General features: G+C 38.8%; 1 long non-coding RNA gene across 3 annotated transcripts in view; it reads right to left on the bottom strand.

Annotated features, from left to right (window-relative positions):
- Positions 1-5,172: 5,172 nt before the first annotated feature.
- The window catches only part of LOC113580238 (uncharacterized), a 7,762-nt gene continuing 561 nt past the window's right edge, over positions 5,173-12,373 (bottom strand). The window contains exons 1-6 of one of the 3 annotated variants that reach the window (XR_003410954.3): positions 8,376-12,373; positions 8,208-8,282; positions 8,015-8,049; positions 6,922-7,088; positions 6,692-6,808; positions 5,173-6,503 (exon numbers count right to left, since the gene is read on the bottom strand). The exon at positions 8,376-12,373 is cut by the window's right edge and continues 561 nt beyond it. This is a non-coding gene — a long non-coding RNA (uncharacterized LOC113580238). Of the gene's footprint in view, positions 6,504-6,691; positions 6,809-6,921; positions 8,050-8,207; positions 8,283-8,375 lie in introns of all 3 variants that reach the window. The other 2 variants (XR_014122799.1, XR_014122800.1) reach the window with 2 other exon arrangements.

The raw sequence follows: 12,373 nt of genomic DNA, 5'->3' as shown, positions 1-12,373 counted from the left end.
TCTCTCTACCCCTATACTGTGCCCTGGACCCGCCTCTCCTTCACAAGCTCTATCCCTCCTGCACCCAGTAGAAGCCCTGTAAGATTTTGCCTCCCTCCCGACTTTCACCTTTTCAATCTCACAATCTCAGTTTCACTCTCATTCATTCTCTTTCACTTTTCCTCTCCTGCCTGATTTTGCCTGAGGGTCTTTACCATTAAGTTTATCATTCAGATCTTGTGTATTTCTTTCCTCATACCTCTTCCAGGTAACCAGGAGGTTATCAGTTGAACTTTGGATGTGTGTTGTCACAGTAGCGTCCAAGGATATGCCAGCAGGCTTAGTCTATAATTAATCACAGTGACAAAAACTTGTTTTGACTTCAGGGGGAAGAGAAAATGTGTCTCCTTACAACAACAAACTGAAAGATAAAAATACAGTGCTATTTTAGTGAATATATATATATATATATATATATATATATATATATGTATATATATATATATATATATATGTATATATATATATATATATATATATATATATATATGTATATATATGTATATATATATATATATATATATATATATATATATATATATATATATATATATACATATATATATATATATATATATATATATATACATATATATATATATATATATATATATATATATATATATATATATATACATATATATATATATATATATATATATATATACATATATATATATATATATATATATATTCACTAAAATAGCACTGTATTTTTATCTTTAAGCATCATATATCATATGATGCTTAAATATAAGCATCCACATTAAGGTGACACCACATTAGCATCCACATTAAGCATCCACATTAAGGTGACACCAGACTGGGTTCCTGATAAGGATATTTGATAAATGTGGAAGGGAGTACAGAAACCCAGGCAGTTGAAAAGAACCCTGCATATGCAGATTGTGTGCAAGCAGTAAAGTGGAAGTAAATATGTTGACTCTGACCATGCTGGTGAAATGAAAGACCTGCAAGCTCCAACAAACTTAAGAATCAGTCAATTAATCAACATGCCTGGTTGGATGTTAATACGATAAAGTGCCAATGGAAAATTGAAAATGTACACTTATATGCACCCATGCTCACACACAAAAAGACAGACACAGAAACAATGAGTACTTATTATTATTATTATTATTATTATTTATAATTTCGAGCACAGGTTGTTTTATTTCTGTACTCCATCACTTATCTGACAGCATAGCACCACATATTTTATAATTACACAACATAATCTCAATACATAGACTTACTCTATCAATATGACTTAACTAGTGCAACACCCCCCCAAGTAAACACACACACACACACACACACACACACACACACACACACACACACACACACACACACACACACACACACTCACACACACACACACACACACACACACACACATACACACTCACACACACACACGCATACATACACACACACTCACACACACACACACACACACACACACACACACACACACTCACACACACAAAATGTGGTTAACTAATACATGGGACAGAACTGAATATAAGTCAATTAGCCTTTAAGAAAAGAAGGGAACGACTACTCCAGGACATATGAGAGCAAACTACACACAGGAGAGGATCTATTTCTGGTACCATGAGAATGAAGATTTCCAACCTGCTGATGTTTTATATTTCATTCAGTAAGCAGTACAGTGATGAGAACACAAGCTGAGCATTGCCTTAAGAGAGTCACTGGAATATCTAGTCTTACCAAGCTGATAAAAATCAAATGTTCACAAAAATACCACAATAGTACAATATGTTTCTGGTACACTAAAACAAGCCAAGGGTGGCAAAATGAGATATGTTTCCAAACAAACAAAATGCATGTTTCAAAAGTGTGTGTGTGTTTTTTGAATTGTTTTCATATTCTAAAAAGCATCATGCAATGGCTTGAAATTAAAACACTGCAGATGTGCTCAGTTCCTAAAATGTGATGAGGCTTTTTTGTTGTTGTTGTTGCTTTTTTCTAAAAGATCCGTCTGCCTTTCTTAATCATTCCTGACATCTTTTCAACCATGCTGATTGTGACTGCAGAACTTCAGTTTGTATAAACATAGTCCCTGCCCATCACCTGCAAACTGCTTCAGAAACAGAAACTCAACTAATCAAGCCTCAGGATATAAATTCAATGATGGTTCAGTCTCATGAAGGAGCATAGGTGAAGCAGGCAGAGTTTCCAACAGCAGCCTGATTCAAGAAGTGCCACAAGGGTCATTTATTCATATTCTGACTATAAGTTGACTTAAATATCTGTGTGGATTACCCACAATCCTATGCTTCACAACACTACTTCAAAGTCACTGCCTTGGGACAGAGCTTTATCTTCTCATAAAAAGTGGACACCACATCAGTCAGCACATTCTGTATCTTCCTAATGGGAAGCCAGTTTGTCTAGGCTGAAGACAACCACCCACATGAATTGATGTTTTCCTTTTTCTTGATGTCATCCTGTGCTCCAGTTGTGTAAAAGTAGAAACAGCTGCCTCATCCAACCTGTTTGCAACATCACGCCTCAAGCCACAAAGCATGAAAAGGAACACTTGTCTTTTCACCAGATGATTTAACCACATGAATCCGTCTTGCCTTTGGCACCAGTTCAGAAGATACTTTGACTCCTCTTTCAGTCACAAACTATTGAGCAATTCTTAGAATAAGGTCTGGAATTACAAAACCGGTACACAAAGAAGATTAAATAACTGCTACAATTTAATGAATGAATTATTTATTTAACAACATCACATCTTGAGTACATGCAATCCAGATTTAGACACTTTCAATTAAACATCTGGACCATACACTGTCTTAAATAAAGTATGTAGAGAACCTGCTTCCCCTGGTTTTGAGCGGGAGCAATTACCCAAAATGTGAGTTAACCTTTTATATTCTAAGGACCCACCAATTTCAGGACCTACCGAAGTGGATCCAGAATTTCTTTTTTCCAGTCCTGTACCGACATATCTTTCATATTAGGGTTATTTTTCAATTAGTAGAACTGTCCCTAGGTTATAAATTAATGTTAGAAGTGCTTTATCACAAAATAAATAGCTTAGTTATTACAAATATTATGTATTGCACCACTGAAAAAACTGGTATACCAAAATCACTATGATTTCCATTTTTAAAATTTTTTATACATCAATATTTTGCTTCTTTGGCATCATCCCCAACCCAGATTTTAAAACTTCTCTGCTCCAATAAAATCATAAAAATGGATACTATGAATTTTTCAGAGTATGTGTTTTTAGTAACTTTTAGTAAACATAATGTATTATGTAGGTTCATATCTATATGCTTGTGCATATTTTTGGACAATATATTACCATCCCCAACATTACCGCCACTACCACAACAGCCTGTAATTTTGTGATTGCATGCACCTGCATGGGGTTTAATGTCTATTTTGATCTCAGCTAGTGTGTGTATGGTGTTGGTCATTGTTAGTCTGCTGTTATATGTAAAACACGTATATAGTTATTGTGATGTGTGTTTTATTAAGTATGGAAGTCATGTCTTTCCTTAATATTGTGTATGAATGCCACCAGTGTTGTTTGTGTTTTTTGTTAATAAATGTTTCACTTTATCGAGGGAGTCTGTGCATCTTGATCCACGCCCATCGGCACTCGGGCCAGCAGACTCGTTACAGTTGTCAGTATGGAAATGAAGACTAACAGGGGAGCACATGTCAGCTATGAAAGAAGAGTGACAGTTTGATGTCTGGAAAAGTGATTAATTTAATGATGCATTCCTCCTAATCAAGGAGTATGCTTATTAAGCATTTTTATCATTTATGCTATGTTATGGCAATATTTTATGGAAAAAAGAAAAATGTTTGGAACACTTCAAATTCTCCTGGAGGATTTCATCGCAACATTAAAAGATTAATTTGGAAGATACACTTTCAATATTCAACACCAGCACTCCACACTATGCCAACATAAAGAGGATGTACATGAGGATGAAATCACCCTTCAGATTGATTTTGATTCATATTGTGAGTCACACAAATTAAATTCTCTACACACTGGAGTTGCCTACAAAGGTGTGTTGTCTGTCAGATTTCTTCCTCAGTGAAGCATGATCCTTCAGGAATTTGGGCTATGTTGTCTTCTGTCAAGGAACAAGTTCCATCAGCAACCACACTCCATGCCATTACAATAATTTCTACTTGTTCTCAACAGTACCATTTGAGTTTGGATTCCAAAGGCTGACCTGGCATTTCCTAGAAGCTGGACATTACAATGGTGGTACAGATGGGATAGGTGCAGCTGTTAAAAGAACAACAGATGCCCTTGTTGCACAAGGAATGGGTCTGCAAAATGCAGAAGTCCTTTTTAAAATGTTATCTAAGCAGCAAACTATAGTAAAACTCCCCTATGTCACAGAAGATAGCTTAACACCCTTACAGCTGGAAACTTTGCATGGAACCATGAAGATTTACCATGTATATAATTATAGTTATAAGCTGTTGACATTATCAGACACAAATTTTTTGCAATGCTGTACAGATGCTGTGGTCCATAGTCTTTGACCATGCACCAAGGCCCCACTACATCCAAGAGAGCTGCAAACATATGTACAGTCACTCATGACAGATGCACAAGCAACTTTTTCTCCGGTCACCAAAATCACAGACAAACTCAAAGGACGTTGGTATGTTGCAACGTATGATGGTGATGTGGATGCAGAAATAATTCGAGGACTGCACTCTTGTCAAAACAATGAGACGGGTAGGCCATAACTGCTTCTTTTGGCCTATGAGGGATGATCTTCTGCAGTATCAGCCATATGATCTTCTTTGCCTCATCCCACCACCTCAACCAGTGACAAAGGCACAGGATGTTGTCAGGCACTGCCAAGATTTGTCAGTCCTTTGGTTCAGGAGACCTTTTTTTCTTGGTCTCTCTCTCTCCACATCTCATCTCTCTCCTTTTCACATTTTTTCATGTTCAGTGTCATTTTTGAAAGCAACTGTGAGCATTATTTAGCTAAAGTATTAACCCAAACATGTCAACTGTATGGATTACCATTTTTCTCTCAAATCTTTATGGCTATGCTATGTTTAGATATTTTTCTGCTGTTTTAGTTTGATGTCATTGTTACATTTGAATTTCTTGCAAACAAGTAATAGGCTTCTTTAAGATTTGGTGTATCTTTTCTTTATTTTGGTCTATTATAATGGGCAAATTATTTTCATTGATGTCATTACCAAAACATTGACTTTATCAATGTACCATTTTGTTACTACAATTATACATAATATATAGCAAAAGTGGTATTAAAGCTGTTTTCTCTCCAATGTTCTGCTGTTACATGAAAAATGAAATGAAATAATATTAATCAGAAGTTTATTGTTGAACAAAAAATTATTTGGTGATGAAAACATGAAAAATATTTGATGTGTTGAATGTTAAAAACTCAAAAGTTATTTTTATGGTCAATAATGTTTACAATATAAATGAGAGCAAATTATCTGCTTGTTGTCTCCTTTTTTGTTTTTGATGTCACTTAGCAAAAAAATCTAAAATATGTTATTTCAATGTAAGATCAGTTTAGCCCATCATTAGGTCTTTGCTTAAAACATTTAAACATTGTCTTGACATTTTGACGTTGCATGAAGGCAAGCCAAAATTTGCAGGATGGAGATGCAAAAAAAAGCAACAAAAAAAAGGGTGTGACAGACATAATTAAAACAAAATGATACCTCATTTTATTTACTGAAAGTAAAAGAAGAAAAATGCCCCCAATTTAAGGATCATAAATTACTGAAGAATTCACAGTAGTTCTGAATAATAGGTTTTATGGTCAGTAACTGAATAATAAGTGTGGAGTTTAAGCTGTTTATACTTATGCAGTGCCCTGCAGAGTGAGTTTTTTATGCAGCTTTGTAGAATTCCACAGAAGTTCATTGTTAAGCCATTGGCTTGTCATAACATTTAGTTTTCCAGCAAATCCTAGTTTTTCAAAAATTGAAAGGATAAAAGAAAATCTCTACTGACAATGCTGCATGCAATACCTATAAAACCTAGATCTGTAAAACAATTGTCTACAATTGTATTTTTATGCTTCCACTCTGTGCCAGGGTTTGCACCCCTCTCTCTGTGATCCTGGTCTCCCCAGACCCTTGGTGTGGAGCTTTGGCAGGAGCAAGGTCTGCCCCTGTCAGGCATGGGTGGGAGACCCTGTGCCCTGCAGCAGCTCAGCAGTATATATCATGTTCTGGCAGGTGCTCCATGACCATGAGTACGTGCAAAATTTCTGCGGGAAGTGGCGGCAGAAATGCAGCTGGCAATAGCTCTGCAGGGAGCTCCAGGACTTCCAAGAATCCCACCACTTGTACTGAGCCAGAGTGCTCAGGTAAAGGCTTCAGCCTGGCCTGAGACTGCACACAGTGGAGCAAAGCAAAAGAGGGACAGGATACACACAGTAGTCTGAAGCCTGGACACATAGAAGAAAGATACAGTTTGAAGTGACATCACAATATCAGCACAAATCAAGCGCCCATCAGTCCATGCTAAAAGGAGCTCAAACTCAAATAAAGCAAAGCCATGGGTCTGACAAGACCTCAGGCCTTAGCGTGTGTTGTTAACTTGGTAGTCAGCATTCTGTCCTGCACAGTTTCCTACCTTGGATGCAATCTGCTCAATTTGGTCAAAGGTGAGTCTCTTTCATTGTAAAGTCCACCTTGATCTCCACCGGGGTGGTCATCTCTTTGTTTCCATTCCAGAGTTCTTGATTGACAGCTGAAACCAAAACACCCATTATGCCTGGCAGGACACCTCAGCTATCATATGCCAGAACAATGTGAGCCAACACTCAAAAGCAGAAGCAACAGACGAAAAAATTACACTTCTACCTGCCAGATTTCGTCCTCAAGCTTGACGGTCCTCCAGGTCTTGGCAGACTCCATCCAGCCTGCATGCAGCAGAGGAGCGCTGTTTAGAGCCCCACACATGTGAATGTGTTCCACTTTCAGACAGGGACACATCAGAAAAGGCTTCTCCTTCTGACACTTCTTTGCCTCTGTTAAAAAGGAGTCCAGAATGATTTACTATTAGTCATGTCTGTGCAGCCATATGTATGTGTGGGTGGCAGTGCATTACAGCTCCTGGAAGTGCATTGTAGTTGTGCGTGTGCATGAAGTGCATGTGTGCAAGTGTGTGTTTGTGCGTGTGCGTGTGTGTGTGTCACAATTGGTGTCCCTGTTTCCTTGGTTTCCCTGTCGTGTCTGTTTTCCTTTACTTGTTTTCTCCTCCCCTCATCTGTTCTTTAACTCCAGTCCTTGTTTTGGTTCTCCCTGTTCCTATGTTCACCTGTGTCTGGTTAGTGCTTAATTGCCTTGGTTTTTTAAGTCCTGTGTTTGGCTTCCCATGTTGTCAGTTATTTTGGTAAATTTGGTCATGTGTGGAGTAGTTGCTGTTATCGTCCTTGCTTTATTTGTATACTTAGTTTGTGTGTTACTTGTCTCTCCTTGTCTCTGTTTATTTGCCTCCTGTGTTTTGGTTACCATCACTCATTAAATAGCCTCCTGAACATGGCTGCCATCATTGCACTGCCTTGCATATCAGATGCAGGGACTTCTTGTGGTAGTACATGCAGATCAAAGAGTCTCCCAACATGGCTGCGACAAGCACACACTTTTAAGGGCTAATGCTGTGTTCTGATTGCTGCACACTAACAACCAGTCCTGCAGAAGAAAAGACTCAATACAAGGAAAATACTGAACTTTAAACAAAAACTTAATAAAGCAACAGTGAGTGAGTCTTTAGCAAATCTTGCATCATTTCTTTTTAACACATAGTCCTTTGACAAAACCAGCATGAATCAGTAGCTGATGATTTAATAGTGCTTCCGTGAAGCCTGGTTGGCTTTTACAGAACAATCTCTTTTGTGACACTGCTGGGAAAAGCCCCAGTATTCAGCATCTTAGTCGGAGTTTTATAAAACACCTTCTGGGACACATCCACTGGGTCTGAATCCTTAGCTGGGCACAAACAGGAAAAAAATAAGAAAGGACAAAAAGATTATCTCAACATGCATGTATATCTACAGATGACAATGCCCTTTTCTACAGGGCATTACTAACGCCTCATCTTTTTTGTACAGTAAACTGGAACATGTGAAGAAGTGCTGATTACTCACCTTTCATACACTTGGAGAATCTCCGGTAGTCAGTCATCATTGGCAGGAAGTCATGAAATCCCACTGTTCCATTCTCTATGACAAACCAGTGATTGCACGAGTCAAGACCAGTTTTTTCCTTGCTATAAGCTAGGTTCAGACTCTCAAGCAAGTATGAGTGCACCATACCATCATAGTCTGCCCTCTCCAGAGCAGTGTGTACTTCTGGGCTCGTGGTGATTCCCACTGACTAAAGGGTAGAGCTTAGAGCATCTGCCTTAATACAGCCCTCACTGTTCTTAGCAAAGCACTCAAACACAGTTCTAAATCATAAAACAGAGAAGATTAAAAGAGAGGAAAACAATAAACAAATTTTCTGAATTTTCTTTTCAGCAATTTTAAGAGTTTATGAAGCCAACCAAAAACCTTAGTCAAAGTCATAAGTCAAAAAGTAAAGTGCACTTTTCATGTTGTATCTGTAAAACATTCACGGCAAAAGAGTCATCTAAGTTTCCATTACTGGTACATGTTAACCAATCACTGTCAATCTGAGCCTCAGTGAAAGGTTAATCATGTACCATAGAGGAAAGATCTTGCACACTGTTAGAAAGATAGGTAAGTGAATGGGTAAAAGACAAAGTGCTGGAGTCTTCAGACATCTCAGTTGTTCTCTTACAATTCATTACTTAAGTTTTGGTTAAAAAAGCATCAAGCAATTATCTAGATTACATGAAAACAGGAGATAGAAAGTTTGCTTCTTGTGGCTTTTTAAAATTATTTTTTAGTTTAATTTTTAGTTTCTTTTTTGTCATGACAGCTGCTACTGTGCTGGAGGAACACACACAGAGAGCAGGAACTCCGTCAGGTCATCCTTGTTGACGGGCATATGCAGGTCCAGCTTCTGGTGCTCATCATTTGAGGTCGTATGAGACCCCGTCCTCTTTTGAATAGGGGTCTCAGTTTCACTCACTCTCACTGTGGTGCGGCCTTTCTCTGTCTCCTTGGGAACGACATTTACGACTGGCTGACCTGTTTCATGGGGGCTTTTTGGGGTTGATATGCCCCTGTTGGGCTTTTGTTTGGTTCTCCGTGCAGACTCAGCAGAACCACCAGTGGAGGTCTGCGAGAGCACAGTAGGTCGGTCAGGCTGGGAGTCCTCTCTGCTCCCTGGAGCTATCAGCTCAGCTTCCCCTTCAATGTTAAATTCAATCAACTAATCCTTCACTGTTCACTACTGAATGGCAGCACTGCAAAGCTCCATACATTATATTTCTGAACAATTTTCATGACTCACAAAAGTAATGATTTGAATATCAATTTCATCTCACATAATTAATTTAATAAGTCGGAAAATGAAAGTCGAATTACAAAATGCTTTTTTGTGAATAGCGAAATAAATTTTGTAAAAGCAACCACAGTATATTTCACACTCCATACAACACTAGCATAAGTCTGGGAGTAGACGACACTCGTTCTGCACAATAAATCTGTGTAAATATTTCCATAGCACTGTTGGATTGTTGTTATTAGATGGTCCCAACAGGTGTGCAACCTTTTCCATCCCCTGTCATCCTGCAGCTGCACTGTCTGGTGGTTGATAATAGACCTAGTAAATCAACGGCATCACATCAGACAATTGGAAGCAAAGGGGGACCCAACTGCATAAGGAATCAGCAATCTAACATAATATTTTTAAAGTAATGAAAATACCATTTTACCACATTATTTATTTGGTCATCAGCCAATCAACTGCATTTATTGCTCAGTAGAAGTTAACCTTGGCATGTCTTTAGCTAATGGGTTCTTTGCCTGGATGGCAGGAACTGTGCCAAGAGGGAAGCCTGTACTCACAGCCAGTTGCTACCCGAGGACCTTTAAACACTGGCTTTCCTTTTTGGCAAAAACAACATCAGGCTATAAAACATAAATTGATTTTATGTTTTAACAATAATGAAGGTGTTGTTGGTGACACCCACAAGCTCGAAGTTGCATAATGATGTGATCACAAACCTAAGGATTCATAGCAACTTAATTATTCATGGTAATTATGTAAATTAAGGCGTATGAATACTAGGTTCAAAATATGCACCTAATGAAACACACGCGCACACGCACACACACATACACACACTCCATTTGTTTGCGGGAACATTTTTTGCTTGTTTACCAACTTGGTCTCTTGTGGTTGCACTTCATTCCTTTATTCGTCCCACCCTGACCCCTCTCTGCTTTCTTGAATTAGATTAAGCAAGTCTGGAACATGAATTTATGAATGAATGAATGCATGCAGGCATTAATGAATGAATGAATGAATGATCGAGCCAATGCACCTGTGTCCAGCAGGAGGCACTATTCTACAACCTCAATGTGTGTTGGACAAACCTGCAGAAACCCCTGTAAACTGATACACAGCCAAAAAGAAAAACAAGGTAATTCTAGATATTTTTGATAACCAATCGCTAAGACTTACTGTTTCATTTGCCCCCCCCCCCTTGTTAATAACCATTTTATTTGTAGTTCTTTTATGTATTTTCATCTACCATAAAAATGTTCAAGGTTTGCTATGTATCTGAAAATCATACAGACTTATGTCCAGCCAATGCACACACATATATCTTTAGCTCTTTGCAAGAATACACATGTGCAAAGCTGAAAGAGAGAGAGAGAGAGAGAGAGAGAGAGTGAGTGAGTGACTGAATGTGCATGTGTGTGTGTGTGTGTGTGTGTGTGTGTGTGTGTGTGTGTGTGTGTGTGTGTGTGTGTGTGTGTGTGTGTGTGTGTAAAATGCTCACCTACATTTTGTGGGCCTCCTTCTAAGCAGGTCCCACATGGAAGTGATTACATTGGGAGGATGAAAATACAGTGAAAATGCACAGTCCATTAGCTTCACACACATGCACACACAGAAAACTATAACACTTTTTGTCTCTTAAATCTTCCATTTGACGTGCCGCTTACTTGCCTTGAGCAGTATATTTCCACTCCAATCTGTCAGACAGTGTGGGTGTGTGTTAACTCTTGCTTATCCCCCTCTCCGCTCCTTGTCTGGGTGTTTGGGGGGGGGGGGGGGGCAGGAGTGTACGTTCTTCAGGAGGAGCCATTTTAAAGGCCCTGTTTAAAGCTGCAGCACTGGGTAATTTGTCCATTATAAAAAGCAGCTGTAATGTGTCTCCTAGCTGTTGTAGGCCTTGAGACCAGGGTCCCACATTGCCTCACTACCCCACCTCCCTACCTTTGTACCCAGGCAGGCCTTGTCAGCCTTATAAGAGTTATGGGAGTTATGGGAGTCCATTCTGCTCTAGCTAGAATAAGCTGCCTTCACCCAAAGACAAACCTATTAACCTTTACTGCTAAGCCAACAAGGAGCTATGCACACACTTAGAGAACAGAAGTGATCAAGCAGTCCACAAGTGTGTATGTGTATGTGTGTGTGTGTGTGTGTGTGTGTGTGTGTGTGTGTGTGTGTGTGTGTGTGTGCGTGTGTGTGTGTGTGATACCAGCTTAACTTTTAAAATGTATTTAATGTTATGAAAATGCTATGAAAATAAACAGATAATGATGTCCTCACAGTCAGAACAGACCATGTCATCTGGTGTGCTTTCATATGTAATGTCTAGCTTGTTACATTTAATTTAAGCTTAATTTGTATTTTTCAACTACCAAGCAAAATGATCTAGCTGACATTTATGGCTATACTTCAAAAAAGAACAAATCTTTGTTTCATAACTTGTGAGGTGTCACTTGTGGATTGGATGTTCAGCTTACTAAAAGGAATAGAAGTATTCCCATTGATTCATAGTGGTTAAAGGCTGATGTCTGTGCAGTGCCAAAGTTTAAAGTTGTCATTGTGTGAACAGTAGTTCATTAGAAGCTGTCAATGTCTGTGTATTGCACTAGGACACAGATGTGTAATGGTATGTAGGTACTACTCCTCTGTGTTTCAGCTATATCACTGCAAGCACTCTGGTCCATGTGTGATTCTTCCTCACACACAGGCACCCACACAGACACACACCTCCTGCTGAGTTTGGCTCTCTGAAAATAGCCACTACAGTTACACACAAACTCTCTCTCTCTCTCTCTCTCTCTCTCTCTCTCTCTCTCTCTCTCTCACACACACACACACACACACACACGCACACACACACACACACACACACAAACACACAGTGAGAGAGCCAAAATAC

The sequence above is a fragment of the Electrophorus electricus genome, chromosome 3 (genome assembly GCF_041902795.1).
Source record: "Electrophorus electricus isolate QZ-2024a chromosome 3, ASM4190279v1, whole genome shotgun sequence".
In the NCBI taxonomy this organism is placed as follows: Eukaryota; Metazoa; Chordata; class Actinopteri; order Gymnotiformes; family Gymnotidae; genus Electrophorus; species Electrophorus electricus.
Note: the sequence above shows the minus strand (reverse complement) of the source record. Positions and strands in the feature narration are given on the sequence as shown.